At 48.7% G+C, this 19,391-nt stretch overlaps 1 protein-coding gene and 1 non-coding gene across 3 annotated transcripts in view; one reads left to right on the top strand and one right to left on the bottom strand.

The window, feature by feature from the left end:
• ASIC2 (acid sensing ion channel subunit 2) overlaps positions 1 to 19,391 on the bottom strand; it is a 399,189-nt gene that overhangs the window by 84,854 nt on the left and 294,944 nt on the right. The gene's annotated exons all lie outside the window — the stretch shown is intronic.
• On the top strand, positions 11,392 to 11,462 carry TRNAA-AGC (transfer RNA alanine (anticodon AGC)). The gene has a single exon. It is a non-coding gene; the product is annotated as a tRNA-Ala (tRNA).

The raw sequence follows: 19,391 nt of genomic DNA, 5'->3' as shown, positions 1-19,391 counted from the left end.
TCTAGCGCAGCCCCCTGTGGCGAGCCCAAGGTCACCCAGCTGGCTGCATGAGGAGGAGGAGCAGGGAATCAAACCTGCCTCACCAGATTACAAGTCCGCACTCCTAACCACTACACCAAGCTGGTTGAACTCCACTCTGCCATGGAAGCTGGCTGAGTGATCTTGGGCTCGTCACTGTCTCTCAGCCTAACCCGGCCCACAGGGTTGTTGTGAGGGTAAAATGAAGAAGGAAAGGAAGGATGTTGCCCTGGGCTCCTGAGAGGAAGGGTTGAACAAAACTGTTCTCAATCAATGCCAAAAACATCAGTTCCATCTCCCAGCCGCCCACCAGAAGAAAAACCATTCCATGCTTCTGGAAATCACCAGCCTCTCTCGCCGCACCTGCTTGCTCAGAAGCCGCCCCGAGGAGATCGACCGGGACAGCCAATTTTCTCAGGTGCGCCCCTTCCCATGGATCTTGAAGGCCCTTGTGCATGTGCCTCTGTCCCCATACGCAGCAGAAGTCATCCCGGGCCATTAAATTAAATTGAGCAAGAAGGGACCAATTTGTCGGAAAACGCCAAGTCAGGCGCTCCGAGCTGCCGCTACGAAGGGCGCTCACGGCTGAAGTCTTCGCAACAGTCAGGAAAGCAAAGCAGAAAGGACCTTTCTTGAACTCGTTTCCCCCCCCCCCCCCGTTATTAGCGAGTAAGATTGCCAAGAACCGAATCTCTCCCAGAGGGACTGTAAAGCTGCTCGTCTTGGACGGGTCTGAAGACTGACTGCGAATTAAAGATTTTGCACGATGTATTACGAGCCCGCAGGTAACATACAGAGCTTGCTGGGCCTAATCCGCTTATCAAGCTGAGCACAGCATTGATCTGGAAATTTAACAGCTGATCAATGAGGAACAAGATTGGTTTCCTCCTTTCCTTCTTCTTCTGTTTTTTTTTTCCCTTCCCCCGAGCATGTTCTCCAAGACAAGGTTCTTTGGGCTGTCTGGAATATCTCTAAGGGGCTTGGTGAGACAACGAGCCTTTTCCTTTCCTATCTGTTCCACTTAATATTTCTGGTAAAGCCTAGGAGGAGGAGCTGGTCTCATGGCTTAAGTGCCACTCAGCGCTTCACACCCAATCAGGTTGGCTGTTCCGCCCCTAGGTGCCTCCTCCTCCAATCAGCTTGCCAGTCTGTCCAGTGGCCAGACAATCGCCTCACGTCCTCCACCCCTGACCACCCCCTCCTCCTTCCACTTCCCTCTGAGGCTGCAGATCCCTGTTGCATGAGAGCTGCCCCTGCTGGTGAGTTCCCTGCCCGGGGGCCTCCAGCCTGCAGCCTTTCCAGGTCCTGGGTGGATGGGGAGGCCATCCACAAAGTTCTTCCACACACACAAACCCCAGTCTAGCACCCGTTGTATACCTTCAATAAAAGCTCTATGATCCATTGTTCTTCAGCAGTGGACAGTTATTAATCGCTTATCTTCCAATAGACCAGGCTTTCTCAACCAGGGTCTCATGAAACCCTGGGGTTCCTTGATGGCCCTGGAAGGGGTTCCCGAATGGGTAGGAGCTGTGTTTGGTATTTATCAGGTGATATGACCACCTATGGTCATGGCAACCTGCCCCACCCCAATGGCCAATGATGGGCCTGGAGAGGGTGGGAAGGGGAGGGTCCCTGGGTGGGAGTGTCCACAGCTCTGCTTTCCACTCATATTCTGCAAGACTGCACACTTCTGGGGCTCCTCGAAGCTTGAAGAAGCTTCCCGGAGGAGTTGCAGGCCCTGTGGGAGCTTTCAACATTCTGCAGGACCTGCAAAATGGAGCTCTTCCACCAGGTCTATGGTTGAGGCTAGTGCAGCTAGGAAGATCTGCATGGACCCCCTTCCAGGACAGAGAGGCATGAGTGGCGGTTTGAGAGTTCCATCTGCACCCCTCTTCTCACCCCCACCCCCTAGGAGATGTTATTGGGGGAATGAGAATAGTGAGATTTTCCGCCATTTCTTCTTTTTCTGATTTTATGTCTAGGGTTTTAATGGGGGCTTTATGAGGTTTTTATTCAGATATATGTAACTCGCCACGAGCCGTCTAGGAGTGGTGGAGAATAAATCGAATTAATGATGATGATATTACTATTACTATTACTATTACTATTACTATTACTATTACTATTACTATTACTATTACTATTACTATTACTATTACTATTACTATTACTATTACTATTACTATTACTATTACTATTACTATTACTATTACTATTACTATTACTATTACTATTACTATTATTTCAGAGGTTTCTCAATGGTAGAAAAAAAAGTTGAGAAAGTCTGCAATAGACAAAGGATTTTTTAAAGATTGACAACTGATAAGAGTTCTTTTGGGATCCCCGTCAGAAAGTCCAATGGTAACTAAGTCATAGGAATATATGTCTAAATGAACTTGCAAATATGATAACATATAATGCCTCCTGAGATTAGGGTACAAAAGACATTCCTGAAGGAGATGTGCTTTCATGTCAACCCTCCCTTAGGGAGAGGGGACAATTCATTCAAATCAATCGATCGATCAATTAAAAGTCCCCGTAAGTCAAATGGCCAGTCCAGCCCCCTGCATCCAGTAAGAGCAGCTGCATGCAGGCTGCATTTAGGAGTTCCACGCCGATGGCTTGTTTTTCAAAACTGCAGCAGTCCATCAATTTATATCGCCCTTAATAAAAATTCAAAACCCTGCACTCTATCTGCTCTCTTGATCACTAATAAACGCCTGTGCTTTGCCAGAGGAAGATAAAGATGATGGCGTCTTTTGCTAATTTCCCTGGTTTGCAGAATTCCTCTCCCATCGTAACTTCAAAACAGGAGGACGCTGCCGTGTGAAGCAGAACAGAGAAAAACGCAAAAACCCACACACCCAATTTTAGACGATGCTTTTTTTCCTCTCGTCAGTTCTGCCTCCGATCACTCTCCCCTCCCCGATCCCAAATCTCCCATCCCTTTCTGCTAAAAATAAATCAGCGCTAAGTCCTGACCCAACAAGTCGCTACGAGTCAATTATGTTTCTGCTGATGACAGATTGAGTCCCTCTTCCAGCGCTGGCTCCCCCTTGCAAGAAGTGGGGGAGAGCACTGAGATGCCATGAGCCACCGAGCGGCGTACCGAGGAAGCATTATGCTGATTAAATAATTGCAATAATAACGGTTCATTCATGTAAAGCTGTGTTTAGGATGACAAAAGGTTTCTGTCTCTCCCCCCCCTCCCCCGCCTCGCATCTCACGGATGCGATAAACTACCCCCAAATAGTTTTCTTTACCAGGTGGCATCGGAAGGGTTTTGAAGGGTTTGTTTCAAGGGGGTGGGGAGGGTCATTCACCCATCACATCTTCATAGAGGACAGAGCAGAGTTGTTTTCTGTTGCCCCGGAGGACAAGACCAGAACCAACGGGTCGAAATGAATTCAGAATAATTTTCGGCTAAACGCACGGAAGAAGTTCCTGACGGTTAGAGTGGTAAAACGTGTTGAGAAAGGCTGGGCTAGTCCAACAGAGTCAAAACAGGCAACATCTTCGGCAAAGAACTATGCTCTTGAGTTGTATCTCCACGGACAGAACATCGGACTGCCCTGAGCAATCACTGGATCTATCAATGAATAAGTCCAGTAGCCCAGGGGTAGTCAACCTGTGGTCCTCCAGATGTCCATGGACTACAATTCCCATGAGCCCCTGCCAGCGTTTGCTGGCAGGGGCTCATGGGAATTGTAGTCCATGGACATCTGGAGGTCCACAGGTTGACTACCCCTGTTGTAGCCTTCTGGAGAACGGTTGCCAGCTCCGATGAGCGGCCCAATCGATTCGGGCTGCCACCGTGCACCGTTCTCCCCAGTGTTGTGCCAAGGCCTTCCAGCTCGGTTGGCATGGTTGTTTCAGCCCCTGGTAGCTCATGTCCTGACTGGCGGTGTTTGTTTGGTTGTTTAGACTTTAACAAAGAATTCGGAAGAGACTTCAGAGGAAAAATCACGGGCGAAGCTTACAATGAAGACCTACCAGAAGACAGAATTGTCAAGCGCCTTAAATATTTGATGGCAGCGGTGGAGGGGGGGGGATTGTACTCTTTTGGGGAGTGACTAGAAATCCAGTTGCCTTCATTTATTTGCTTCCAACTTACGCAGCCATTCTCTGGAGCAGAGGAGGACACAATATTAATAGCATCGAAAGCCAGCAAGAAACAAAACCCCAGTTTGAAACAGATACGCTTTGTCTCCTCTGGCTGCAGAGGGAGGGGGGCTGTTGTGAGAAGCGATCATTTCTGGCTGCTCAAACGAAAAGCGTATCTTTTTAAAAAAAAAATGGCAACTGCTTTATTTTTGCTTATATGAACTGAAGTCCTTTTGAGAGTGCCGGTCTCCGCTGATCAAGCGGAAAGGTTATGAGACATCAAAAAGAGATTGAAGAAGAGCTGTTTTTGTAACATTCCAGGTTTCTCTACCCTAAGGAGTCTCAGAGAACAGGCATAGAATCAGAGTGCTGGAAGGAGCCATCCAGGACATCGAGTCCAATGCAGGACCAGCCTAAAGCATCCATGATGTCTACGCAGAAGTCAGTTCCATTTAGAATCATCGAATCATAGAATGATAGAGTTGGGACATCATGGGTCATCTAGTCCAACCCCCTGCACTATGGAGGACACTCCCAACCCTATTGCTCATCCACTGTAGCCTGCCAACCCCTTAAGCCTTCACATTTGAATGAGTGGGATTTTCTCTCAGGAATGTGTTCTTCGGATTGCACTAACAAAGTGATTTATAATTGCTTACCCCAAAACATAGATGGGGTTGAAAGAATTCGGAGAGAACTGACTGGCCCAAGTTCATCCTGTAGGTTTCGTGTGGAGGAGCAGGGATTCAAACCTGCTGCTCCAGATTAGCCTGCTGCTCTTAACACAGGCTTTTAAAACCAGGGTTTTGTGAATCCTTGGGGTTTTTTGACAACCCTGGAAGGGTTTCCTGAATGGGTGAGAGTTAATGTTTAGTGTTCATTGAGTGATATGACCATATACAGTCACATGGATCGGCCACCCTCATCCCAAAATGGCCATCCCAACCACATTCTGAACGATTGCTCCATCTCTGGGGTTTCTTGAAACCAGAAGAATGTTTCAGGGGTTTCTCAGTGGTTAAAAAAAATTGAGAAAGCCTTTCTTAACCACTTCCCCATCCTGGATGAAACTAGTGCTATCCAGTACGGATCACCAAGTATCTGGCATAAGGTTCCAGGAAGAGGTGGACTTCTGCAGGACCTTGGAGAGCTCCCCATAAAGAGATGTGGCTTTGACAAAATGGGAGCGCCTGATCCCCTAAAATGGTAAACACAAGCTTACTGACTGAGCAACCACCACCAGGAGCAAGAATTTGAAACACCAGGCTCCAAGGCTCCAAGTTAGATCGCATCCCCCTGCCTCCTCTGCATTCTTTGCTGAAGGCTTACAAGAGTCCCTGTGGAATCTGGTTCCTGGCTTGAAGCACTGAGACTCAGAAGCAGAGCCAGGTGCTTGCTTTCTATTGGACTGAATTCCTCGCTGTTGAATCTGCTGACATCTGGACTATCAATGCCTCCCTCTGCCTTGGAATAATTGTTGCACATGTCTGAGGATGGGCACATGGTCAATATTAAGAGCTAGGGTCCAAGCCTATTGCATTCAGGAATACGATGGGTGCAAGAATGGGTGGGGTGGGGTGGAAGAACTCTGCAGACAGACTACCCCCTCCTGCTGCCCCCAGGACCTGGAAAGGCTGCAGGCCCTGGGACAGGGAACTCACCGACAGGGGCAGCTCTCACGCAGCAGGGATCTGAGCCTCAGGGGGAAGCAGAACGAGGAGGGGGTGGTCAGGAGTGGGGGACAGAAGGTGATTGGCTGGCCACTGGACAGACAGGCAAGCCGGTTGGAGAAGGAGGCACTCAGGGGCGGGACCGTTAAGGTCACTTAAGCCATGAGACACGCTCCTCCTCCGAAGGCTTACCAGAAATATATTGTGTAGAACAGATGTCCTGGAAGAAGGCCTCCTTGCCAGTCCACCTTCAGGCTCCCCTAGGCAAAACCACGAGAACTGAACTCGTTCCAAGCCTTTTATTGAAATTACAGCGCTTGCATGCAAAGCATAAAGCCTCTTATTTATCGAGCTGGGATACGCCGCAGCCTCTTCCTTTATTTTTCAAACAACTGCCTCTGAGTGAAGAGGGAGCTGAAAGGCATGAAAGTAGATTTATCTGCCAGGAGTGGGGGAGTGAGAGCCCAGCGCGAGAGACACACAGCATGCAAGGGAGGGAGTTTGGGATCAGTGGGCTGGCCGGTAAAGAATTAACTGGGTGGGCTTGTCTCGGCAAATGCTGATGAGCAAATTGTATGCCTGGGCATTCTGAGAAACCAGCGCCACAGGGGGCACAAACAATCCAGAAACTCCAGTAGCACTAGGCTGTCTCCTAAGGGGTGATACATTTCCACCCCCCCCACACACAAACACACAGTCAGCCCAGAAAGGTGGACTGGACACTTCATGTTCCCAGCCTTGCCAATGCTCAGAATGCAAGATCTCAGCACTGGCAAATAACTGATCAATTAATTAATTCTAATTGCCCATCTAAAGTTACCGTGACTTTCGTAGCTACCGACATACTCGATTAAAAGGCCCCCTTTTAATCTTGGCTTATGGAAGGGGACGCATATAGATTGCAACTCCATGCTCCCCCCCCAAATCTCTTCCCCCCAAAATCCCCTTCTGAGGACAGCTGGATGCTCTACACACTGGTATCAATTGGCCATCTATAGGAGATCTAAGGCAAATATCGAAAACGTCCTGGCATCAGAGAGACTTGGAGGTACGTCGCAGCTCCTACAGGCAATGGCCTACTTCACCAGATGCTTCAAAGCAAAGAAAAAAAGCCCTCCAAGACTGAAGAATCATCCAAGATCAATCATCAGCCGGAGGCATTCTCTTTTATCCGTGATTTGGGGACAGGAGATGAAAGGCAAGGGAACTCGGCTTTGTGCATACTTTTTCAACCTGCTTGGAGTTCCCACTGAATCAAACAAATTTATCATATCCAGCGATCCCCTGTCACCTCGGTGACAATATTTGGTTTGTACGACTAGCAGAGGTAGTCAAACTGCGGCCCCTCCAGATGTCCATGGGCTACAATTCCCATGAACTGGGAATGAATTGGGCTCATGGGAATTGTAGTCCATGGACATCTGGAGGGCCGCAGTTTGACTACCCCTGAGCTAGACAGGACTTACTGGCAAGTTACCCCATTTGACAGACAAAGATCTTAGCAGTGACCAGCTCAGACTGGTTCTAAGCTAAGAGCGGCCGATTCGCCAGATGAGACTAACATCTTCTAGAAACACTATTAGGCCTCCGGCAGATGTAAGAATAAGAATGGCCTGACTAGATTCTAGATAAACAAAGCTGGAGAGGTGAGATAATTCTCTCGGAGAGAAAATGTGGAAATGATAACTCAGAACAGAACTAAGTGGGAAGGTGAGTAATGTCCCCCCTCCTTTCTGGTAATAGAGCAAGCCTAGACTGGCATTACAGCACAATTTCCTTCTGCAAAGGGACAGGTTTGAATATTAATTTTTGGCTCGATGCTCTAGAACCTTCTGAGGAGGTTTTCATGTCAGAAAAGATCCGCTGTTGCCTAGGACAGCGTTTCAACCCAATTCCCGTGTTGATTTCAGATGCGCCGTTTAAGCCCCGCCAATGAGGCTGATCAGAATTTATTTGGCACGGGGGAAGGCCTCGTATTCAATATATAAGATTCTCTGAGATGCTAAAGAAAGAGGCGGCTTGGGCTTACTGCATCTGAAACTGTACTTTGCAGCCGGTTGTTTTGTAGGGTTGAAAGAACGGGCATCATTGAAGTATAAAAGATGGTTAGAATGGGAAGGTTATGACTTGTGGTTCAGAGGGTATGGATATTTATGGCGTGGCAAAGATCAAGTGAATGTCGATTTTGAAAGTATGAATCTAATCTCCAAAAACATTGTTATGGATCTCGACACAAGGAGCCTTCTGCAGAAGAGAAATGGTAATGGGAGACAACTGGTTCATGTGTATGGAGATGTGCCCCAGGCTGCCTTTTCCTAGGAAGGTGGCACTGGCTCTTATCCTAACATGGACTCCCGTCCCCCTTTTCCCCACCCCAGGAAGTGGAAGGCGGGTAGGCTGGCAGAGGCCTCTTGCTGGCAGAGACAGGATGTTGCCGCCCGGCTATGCCCGTTCCACTGACTTGGAGGAAGCCTCACTGTGAAAGGCCAAGCCAAGTGCTTTGCCAAGAAATCACTGAAGCACGGAAAGGAACTGGAGCTGGGAGGGAGGGAGGGGGGGAGGAAGGAACAGAGAAAGAAAGTAGAAGGAAGCAAGGAAGCAAGGAAACAAGGAAGGAACAGAGAGAAAGTGAAAGGAAGCAAGGATGGAAGGAAGGAACATAGAGAAAGTGGAAGGAAAAAAGGAAGCTAGGAAGGAAGGAACAGAGAAAGTGGAAGGGAGGGAGGGAGGGAGGGAGGGAGGGAGACAGACATGGGGCTCATGGAAATGGTACTCCATGGAGAGCCACAGTCTGGCCACCCCGGTATAGATCCTTGCGCCATGGTGGCACCTGCTGCCAAAACAACATTTAAAAAAATATCTGAACAGTCAATCAAATCTCCAATAGCCAATCAGAAATCTTGCTGGGCAAAATCCTGACTCCACCCAGTCCCTAAAAACTCTTGGCGGGCACCAGAGACTGTATTACTGGGTACCATGGTTGGGATCCCTGATACAGATAACGTCCCATGGCGTTGCTGGCTGTAGGATTCCACAGCATGCAGAAGGGATGTCCTCCTGCCCCATGGGTTTCTTGGTTTCAAGGGACTCTTTCCTCCTTCCCGACCCCATCTCTGCCTTCTAAATCTTGCATGGCGCTCAATCGCGCAAGCTCATTCTAAACGTGGCACCCGAGAACTCCATGCGACGCAGACGCCCCTAAAAATATTTGCAAGAGCAGAGTCTCTCGCTCTCCCCCCGCTCCTTCCCGGACTTGCTCTCCCCGGCCTGGCTTCCCGTGACAACTCCATCCCCGCCACGCGAGAAAAACTAATAAACCTGAACAGCGTTGAAGAGCTAATAGAAACCTTCAGAGGAAAAATTTGTGGTTCATTTTTCTCCTCCAGTTTGGAGCGGGCATTTTTTCCAGAGCTGTTTGGGTTTGCGCTCCTCACCAAATGAAAAGGGGAAACGTTCACTAAAAATCATGCAATTCCGCATGAATATATGCAACCGTCTTCTTTTCCATATTCAGCCTTCTCTCTTCTCCAGGGTATTTTTTTTTATTTTGGCAGGGAGTGGGGGGGGGGGGTTGCAATCAGGAGAAAGGCTTTTTCATGGAACTGTCTTCAGCCAGCCATTCTCTCCTTTGCCTGGCAGGGGGGCATGAAGGAGGGTGAGAAAGATGGAGTAAACAAGGCCGCAGCTTTGTTATATCTCCATGCAGGAGCAGGGCACAGCATGGGGGTAGCTGCCTGCCAGCGGTCCACCAGGAAACTCTGCTCCCAGGCGCCACCCGTGCGGCCGAGACCCCCACTCGGTCTGCAGGGAGCACATCGAGCTCCCATCTGGGAACAACCCTGGCGGGTGGCAGGTGATGGGTACCAGCAGGCATCAACTGGTCACGTCAACCCACCCATTCCCTCCCAAAATGGCCAATGATGGGCCTGGAGGAGGCGGGAAGCAGAGGGGCCCTGGGTGGGTGTGTCCATGGCTCTGCTTCCCACCCCTGTTCTGCACCATTGCGCCCCTTCTGAGGTTTCTCAAAGCCTGGAGGATGTTTCAGGGGCTTCTCAACAGTGAAAAAGTTGAGAAAGGCTGCTCTAAATGGTAAGCCTCCACCACTGGGAAATGTGAGCTCACCAGGCCAACCCTGCGAGGCAGGCCACGCTCAGCATCCACCCTGCCTCTTAGGGAGGTCCTCATGCCCCAGACCGCCAAGGGAAGAGGCCAGCCACAAGGCATGGCCCTCTAAATACGATGGGCCTGGCTTGGCCTTCAGTATGTGGCATGGGGTTGGCCAGACAGAACATACAGGCCCTGGCGTGCCCCTGCCCCTGCTGGATCCTCAACCTCTTCCACCCCTGCTCCCCACGGCTGCAATGGAGCAGCCAGTGGTCATGGAGAGACCGCCTCGGCTGTAAAGGATAAAGAGCTGTCTTGTGCCAAGTAGGAAATAGTCCAGTTCACCCAGAGCCATTTACTCTGGGCCACATTCGATACATATGCCCAAGGCTGAGTTAGAGATGGAAAAGTTTTCAAAAATGTTAAAGCCATAGGGGGAAAAAAGCAGAGTGTGAGAAAAGCTGAAATATGTGCAGCACGGCATTTTCCTGCAGACCGAAGCTGATTTTCCTGCGCCAACAACATAAAACGCATCATTTTTAACCGAGTTAGCATATAAAATTGTACTAAGTTTTATTTTATTCACTTACACTACTTCCAGCCTGCCTTTCTGCCCAGTCGTGGCCACCAAGGGGGCTAGGAGGCATATTTAAAGGGGAAATGCCTTTGTTTTCTGGGGGAGCTAACCAAGTAGGAGGGGGGAGGCAAAGGGGAAAAGAAACGGCCCTCTGGATCCCTCATAAGGACAGAAGAGAAGCCGTCCCTGTTGGAAGGGAAGTTGATTTGGAACACGGAGGCTGAATGGAGGTTAAAGGGTTAACGCCCCTCTTCCTTCCCTGCACAGGTCCCAGGCAAACTGCGGCTCCGTGAGCCTTCTGGTTGCAAAAAACAGATTCATTCGGAGTACTCAGAGACTATCTCCCAAGGAAGCAACCCAAGGTTACACTCTCTCAAAAGTTGCATCCATGAAAAGAGGCGCCTTCTTCTCCCTTCCCTGCCTGAAACCCTCCAGCCACAACATTCTGCATTGCTGGAGGCACTTCTCAGCACACACACAAACCCACACACACACACACACACACACACCCTGTTCATTTACTCTGCAACAGGAGCTTGCCTTGCAGCTGATTTAAAAGCCACACAGATGGGTTTTTTTATCGCACTGACATTCATCTCATGCAAATTCTTCAGGCAATGCCCCTTAATCTCTTGTCCCTCGCTGGGTTTCCTTTTGTGCATGCAGAGGGAAAAGCCATGCTCTCTGAAGCCCCGTTTGAAGGAACATGCCTACAACTCCTCCACCGCTCCTACGGGCCTTGCGGGTGAGACAGAAACGGAAGTGCAAGACCCACAGGGACACCTCCAAGTCTTATCTTTCTACAGCTCAGACCAACCAGCAATTCCAGGGCCACTTCAGTCCACTGGCTTAGAAGGTTCGAACTTGAGACTCCTTTCTTGGTGACTGCAACACCAACGGAGGACTGTAGGAAAGACAGGGATGTGGCTCAGTGGAAGAGCATCTGCTTAGCATGCAGAAGGTCCCCGGTTCAATCCCTGGCACCACCGTTGAAGGGGAGCAAAAACTAGGTCAAGTGAACCATCTCTCCCTCAAATTCTGGAGAACCTCCAGCAATCAGAGTAGACCAGGGATTCCCAGGGTTTATGCAAGAGCTCCTCAGGGTTTACACAGCCTTTCCCAGTAGTTGGGATGGTGCTGATCTCACTAGACGTCCCTGGAGACCACGTTCCCTGTCGCTCAACTGGCCGACACTCTTTCTCCACAGTGGAAATGGTAAATGATGGATGCAAGTGGAGCTTGCATATACAGTCCACCAGTCAGGAGTTAGAGCACAGAAGCATAAAGCCATCATGCAGGAGTTAGATTCTCAACTCAACCCATTCCTCAAGAAAACACGATGTAGGCCCAGTCCTATGGCCCTTTTTATTGAATCCATCAGCTTTATATCAGCTCTGTCTCTCTCTGTCTCTCTGTCTCTCTCTGTCTCTCTCTGTCTCTCTGTTCCACCTTCCACCTGCCCTGCCAGAAAGCACATATTTTGTATGCACAAGATCTTAGATTCAGCCCCTGCTGTCTCCAGCAAAGGATTCCAGGTAGCAGGACTAGGAAGGGACCCTGCTGAGCATTGAAAAGCAGCTGCCAGCCAGCATATTAAGCAAAACAGAGGCTGCACCCGATTCGTTACAACGCAGCTTTGTGCCTACTCAAAGAAGGTGCTTATGCATCTGCTTAGAGACACACTAGGGGGAAAAAATAGCTGCTCTATTATAGTTATCAATTCAAACGGAGCCTCTGCGGCATGCAAAGCAGCAGGCGGCACACTGCAGGATGCCTCTGCATCCAGGCGCATGCATGGACATGTATGTGCCCTAGCAAACATGCATCCAGGTGTCACTGCCGAATGCTCCCGGGAAAAGGAGGAAACTGGAAGGACGCCCACGAGCGACTCCCACTCGCAACATTGGTTTTAAGAAGAGTCACTCAAAATAGTCCCCGACCGAGCGATTGCAGTCAAGAGTTACAGGGTCTGTTTTTAGCATGGTGTTTTGCCTTTCATTTGAATTGGTACTAGATCTGTTTCGTATTTTTGATGTAAGCCGCCCCAAGACCACTTTGGAGAGGGGGAGCCTAAAAATCCCATGAATGAGTGAATGAATGAATGAATGAATGAATGAATGAATGAATGAACGAACGAACGAACAAACAGGGAGGAAACACTGCCCTCTGCTGTTGCTCAAGTCTGCCAGGCCACTGCTGGTTAGGGTCCAGTTGTCCCTTCCCCATCCTCACTGCTTTCTTTCTCAAATTTGCTTTTCCCTGGCCTTTGGAGGGAGTTCAAACGTTTCATCTCAATGGGAAGGTGTGCATTTTCAAGAATGCTGCCCACAAGGGCATTATTGTCCTCTGCAGCCCTCATGGTCACCCTTCTCCCCAGGGCAGCTTTGGAGGGCTTCTCTGGGGCCTTTTCCCCACTTTGGAAAGGCCGCTAGCACTATAAAGTTCTCCCCATTACAGTAAGGTGGAGCAAACCATACTGCAGAAAATGCGCGTGTCCAGAGGAGGGCAACAAAGACAGGGAGGGGTTTGGAGACCAAGATGTATGAAGAAAGGTTGGGGAGCTTGGTCTGTTTAGCCTGGAGAGGAGACGACTGAGAGAGGATTTAATAGCCATTTTCAAGTATTTAAAAGGCCGCCATGTAGAGCATGGAGCAGAGTTGTTCTCTCTTGCCCCAGAGGGACAGACCAGAACCAATGGGATGAAAGTAATCTGTCTAAAACTCCGGAAGAAGTTCATGACAGAGCGGTTTCTCAGTGGGACAGGCTTCCTCGGGAGGTGGTGGGTTCTTCATCTTTGGAGATTTTTAAACAGAGGCTGGATAGCCCTCTGACGGAGAGGCTGTTTCTGTGAAGGCTCAAGGGGGTGGCAGGTTACAGTGGATGAGAGGGTTGTGAGTGATGGTTGTGAGTGTCCTACATTGTGCAAGGGGTTGGACTAGATGACCCAAGAAGACCCTTCCAACTCTAGGATTCTATGCAGAAAATTTCACAATAAAGGCTCTGGGGACAACCAAACAGAGATTCCTTTCTTTGTGCAGGCAGCTGGACTCCTTGCCAATTCTGCGACCAGAAATCCTCCAGCGCTACTAGGACTGGCCAGCCAAATACGGCTCACAACAAGCAAGACAAACTCAGCCAGGATCCGCTGATCCTGCTTAAATGGAATTCTCCTTGCCCCCATTTCCCAGATGCTGGAGGCCCAGGCCATCTCCTCTCGCTTTGGAAATGTGTCAAGGAAACATCCGGTTTTGTTTTGAACCCTGAAACAACTTGCTGCACAACGGCAAACTTCATACCACTCAGATTCCTACAGGCGGTAGGAATAATCTCAAGATTATTTTTGTGCAACGCTTGGCCACCGTGCAGAGGCATGCATGGGTGTAGGGAAACGCCCGCGGGAGAAAAGAATCTGAACCCAAAACCGGGAACTATCATGTTCAGATGGTTTACTGCAGGGGTGGTCAAACTGTGGCCCTCCAGATGTCCATGGACTACAATTCCCATGAGCCCCTGCCAGCATTCGCTGGCAGGGGCTCATGGGAATTGTAGTCCATGGACATCTGGAGGACCACAGGTTGACCACCCCTGGTTTACAGTATTGTTCACACACATCCCAGGGAAGAAGTGGGAAGGGGAAAATGGAAAATCGACGTAAGGTCCCCAAATTGCTGGACCAAACTGCATCGAACCCCCGTTCTGGTGCTAATTTTGGGAAATTCGCCCAGCTAAGCCAGAATCCAGGAGCCGTCAAGCAAAAGAAAGAGGGACACCCATCCATTCATTCCTAAGTATCATTTGACTCTCTAGCTCAACATCAGCAACGCGAATGGAACAGTGGCCTGTAAATTGTTTCGCGTTGGGAGAGCTCTATAGAAATAGCAAATTGCATTTGCATGCGAAGTGGTCACTTTGCATAATGGGAGTGATTTTTCTCTGCTTGTGGTGAATTTGTAGGCATTAATTTTCATCCCCGGCTTCACCCAACACACCTGGCAAGTCAAAACAGGAGAAAAGATGCAGAGGTTACCCGTCTCTAAGTGTATACTAGGAAGAAGAGGGAATGTGGATTGATTTCATTTTATCCGGGACCAGCCATCTCGCGGTGGTTAAGAACAAACTATAAAATCAGTCGTTCATACTGCCCAAACAAGCCTAAAAACCCACCCTCACCCATGTATAGTCTCCCTTACCTGCTATGTTTTCTGGGTTTGGTACTTGAAGGAGGAGACTGAGATCTTTCATAGCCTGACCTCAACCTAACACCTATGTCTCACAGGCCCTGCGGAACTGTGTTAGTTCTGTCAGGGCCTTCAGCTCTTCTGGGAGCTCATCCCACCAGGTCGTGTTTGGATGCTTAGAAGGGGAACCCAAAGAATGGGACGCTCATCAGTCAAAGACAGAGTCATGACTGCTCAGTCAGAACAGCTTTATCAGTGCTGTGACTAGCCCAAGGTCACCCAGCTGGCTGCATGTGGAGGAGCGCGGAATCAAACCCGGCTGGCCAGAATAGAAGACAGCGCTCCTAACCACGACACCAAACTGGTGCCCACCTACCCATGTTTGCTGAGTGGTCAAAGCCAAAATAGCTTGCAAATTTAAACTTAAAAGAAATATTTCCCTCTCTTATGGTTGTTTGATAAAGGGGAACTCAAAAACAGAGCAGGCTGAACCCTGTCTGGCTGACTGGTTTGCAGATCTCACCCAGATTCTAGGTGTGCCCACGAGAACAGGGGCTTGATGTTGGGCCTATAGAAAGGGCCGGAGCATTGCCCATTTAAGATCACACATTTTACCAGCCTGTGTTCCAGCCACTTGAGACAGATTGGAAATCTCCCCTGCAGCAAAGCATATGACAGACAGGAAGAGAGAGAGAGAGAGAGAGACTCTCTCCTTGGCCTCTCCAATTCCTGCCTGCCTTCTTCTGCTAATAGAATAGTTAACTTACCTTGCTAAAATGGGATTGAACATTTTTAATCACCCACATCTAAATTTATTAAGTGTCACATCTCCTCCACCCCCTCCCGATCCCATACATAATTTATTTGTGGGGGCTACCTCCAAGTTTATCACAGAGCCGTGGAGACATGCTACCAAGTGGGTGACCGATGTAATTAAATCAAGCTGCTCTTCCCCTTCCATTCCAGCCCTCATCGTGGAAAATGTGCTTAACAAAGGAGGGGAATTTCAGAAACCAGTGGGGGGAGGAGAGGGGGGGGGCTTCAGGACTCTGCGTAGCTCTTGGCCTCTTGCTCCAGTGCTTTCGTCTGCAGAACAACGGCCTTCAGCCTCTGCAGACCTGGGAGTCACTGAGCATAGGATCCCATGGGTTTTATTGCATGACCAGCAATCCGATCCTGTGACAGAGCCATTTTGCACTCCTGATTACCAACATCCCTTTGTATCTCGGGCAGACTTGCAAAGAGCTGCTGCCCTCATCGCCCATGGCGAATCAAAATCACCGCCAAGTAACCAGGCGAGGAAACGTTTACAGAAGACACTATTGCTTTTCTCTTATGTCACGAATGTGTAACAAATCTGGAGCAGAAGGTGAAAGCCCTCTTCGCCTCTTAAAATCTCCAGGTGTACGGCTCAGAGTTTACAAATCCTCATTCGAAACAATCAGCCCGAGCTCTTTACGAACAATTTATGCAAAACTTAAACCCCATATTAATAAGCCCTAATATCGCAAAGGAACCTAGGTCTGGAGAAACATCTAAACCGTGGTTGGACAGAGAGTGCAAGGCTGGGAAAAGGCCTTTGAACAGCACCCATCTCTACCTCAGAAAAACAAGGAACCTCAGATCTATATCTATATCTATATATCTATATATTTATATCTATATCTATATGTGTAATTTTAATACATTTTTAAAATATGCATGAAGAATCAACCATGACGGTTTCTAGATCATTTCCGTTTTCAATATCTTCTTCAGCGGTCGAGTCCTAAATTCAAAATGTTCAAATTAATGTTCATATTAATCATATCTCCACCTTAATAAATCAAATCAGGCACTCTTACTATACTATCAATACAGACACCTTTAGGCCAGCATGTGTAAGAACCTTGGTAGGACGCTAGATTCTTTGGCCTTACTTGTCAAGGCGTCTGAACCAGAGGCCTTGCTGATTAGCTTTACTGTGGCTTGGAAAGGCACCTACTTGAAATCGGGGCTGTACTGAAACAGAATTCTATGGAGCTGATGGAGTGGAGCAGATGTGGAGTGGAAAGGAGGTGAAACAAACAGAACCGACCCACGTTCTGCAAAATAAGCCTCATTTGACAAGGTCTGGTTCAAACAAGACGTACTGACACAGAACGTGGAAGTTAAAAGCCGTGGTTCTGCATTAGCTCGCACGGCTGGATATGCAAATGCACCAGCGGGCACCTGGACAACGTATCCGGGATCGTTTAGAAGCTGTCTCGAACCACCAAAAGGCAGCCATTAAAAGAAGAACCACAACAGCAGCAGTGGTTTGACAGTCCAGCCAAGCCTGTCTGTTAGAAAAGGTCATTCCACTTGCCCTTTGCAAACGCCTACCCAAAAACTTGCTCGTTTCCGTAAATCTCAAGCGTCTCCGATTCCGCAGCCTTCATCCTGAAAGGGTTCATATATTTCCTTTACCGGTAGGATTCTCATCAAGGCGGCTTGGTAATGATTACGGTTTAGATTTAGAGAGCCCTTTCATATGTTCTGTGACGGCCTCACGTTGAGGAATTCAAAGGCACTTCCGTAGGATCTAAGAATTCCTACTGGGAGGGAACACCCCTGAAGAAGGAGGAGGAGGAGAAGAAGAAGAAGAGTTGGTTCTTATATGCTGCTTTTCTCTACCCGAAGGAGTCTCAAAGTGGCTTCCAATCGTCTTCCCTTCCTCTCCCCACAACAGACACCCTGTGAGGTGGGTGAGGCTGAGGGAGCCCTGATATCACTGCTTGGTCAGAACAGTTTTATCAGCACCATGACGAGCCCAAGGTCACCCAGCTGGCTCCAATCAAACCCAGCTTGGGAGATTAGAAGTCCTCACTCCTAGCCACTACACCAAGCTGGGGAGTGGCCTTGGGGGGAGTCTGCTGGAAACCCCCTCCAATCCAGCTGTTTAAAATAAATGCTTGAAAATAAAGGAAGAGGATTCCGAAAGGACAGTTAGTCAGAGAGTGGGAGTTAAGAAGCCAGAGACAGAGAGACAGAGAGACTTGGTATTGGAGAGAGGTCTGAGGAGGAGGTTTGGTGGAAGAGAGAGGATATAGGAGGTCCTCGCGTTTCTCAGAAAGATGGGGGCACCACAGCTGCCTCAGCTCTCACAGGCAGTACAGGTGACTCATGGGCTTCAGGAGAGCCCAAGGCTCTGACAGCACAGAATCTGAAAGCTCATCCCTGCTTCTTCGAGAAACAAGCATTCAGTAACAGCCTGTAAAAAATCTATGACCGGATTTCTAAACCTTTATGTTGAACTCCGTAATAAACCTTTTATTAGCCAGTTAAAGTGGTGAGTCATGAAAGGTCCCTTCCTTCCAGAGACAGCTGTATCCAGTGACCAGAGGGAGCGTCTCATGCAAGCATACTGAAAAGCACAACTTTCCTAAATAGTGAAAATGTCACATGTTCTATCTACACCCTTCAGGTTCAATATCTTAGTAACCCCACCCCTGTAAGGCAGGCCCAGCAAGATTGCCCACTTGTTGTAGAGGAGGGGCATCAGAGGACTGGATGCTTAAAGGACAGCCTTAAAAAAAAAACCAAAACGGGAAAAATAACTCACTTTCAACAGGTTTGCTTAAAATGTGCACCCGGACACAAAAAAGATGTGCAGTCCCCAAACAACATTTATGCAGTTCTAGAAGTCAAGTCTCACAAAACTGACATTTCAGAAGACTGCGACTCTAAAAGCGAATGGTCCAAACTGTTCTAGAACCCCTGACTTTTGAACAAAGCCACCCAGTTCTCCCATAACCACCACCACCTGCAGGCATGTTACAGTGGTACAGAACAAACTACAATCACAATTCTGAATTGTTCTTAGAAAGAAAAGCCCCATTCCACTCTTAGCAACAAGTTCCCCTCCTGCCTGGACGAGAAATTTCTACTCTCTGCAGGCAAGCAGCTACGGACAGACATCTGCGAGCACTTTCCCTGCACTGAGTGTGTGCTGTCTAGACCACACGGCGAAATCTTTGAGGGGTGAGGACCAGTTTACAGACTCCTTCTGTTCCACTCTGTAAGATCCAAGGCATCATGCCAGCCTCAAGGTCGTCCCAAGGTTTGGAACCAACTAATTCCCTGATTTGTTCCAAGGGTCACCCGCCAATCACAGACATGGGTAGGGGGGAGGAGAGATGCAAAGTGCAACAGCTGCCAGATAGAAGCTTTTCCCTAGGTATCTCTCCTCCCTTTGCTGGAAGCTGCAGGTAGAGAACAGGTGTGCCGAGGCGTGTTAGGTTCACCTGTGGCAGATTTGCCATCTGCTTGGTCTCTGCCCCCCCCCCTCTTGTGCAATGCCGATTCTACACATTTCTGCACATCATGCTTGTGCTGGCCCATCTGGAAGTTACATAGAGGTTATTGCAGTCTCAGGCGGAAAAGAAAGGATTTGCAAAGGACCTCGCCAGACACTTAAGCTGAGCATAGTTGCAGCACGCACAGTGGGGAGTCTGGCACTGAATGCTCCTCGACGTCTATGGTATAGAATAATTTAATAGACATTAGGCATGCAATTCTACAATTATTTTCCGTTTCATTTCTTGATTACAGCACGAAGAACTAAAATACAGCGACATAAGCTTGGTCCGTTTGACAGCCGGAAGAAGAAGAAGAAGAATTGGTTCTTATATGCTACTTTTCTTTTCCCATGCAGAATATCTGTGTACATGCCCAGCCCATCATTGGACATTTTTAGGGGGGGGGGAATGGGTCAATATA

This window comes from Paroedura picta, chromosome 16 (genome assembly GCF_049243985.1).
Source record: "Paroedura picta isolate Pp20150507F chromosome 16, Ppicta_v3.0, whole genome shotgun sequence".
Classification (NCBI taxonomy): domain Eukaryota; kingdom Metazoa; phylum Chordata; class Lepidosauria; order Squamata; family Gekkonidae; genus Paroedura; species Paroedura picta.
This window is presented reverse-complemented; position numbering and strand designations above follow the sequence as displayed.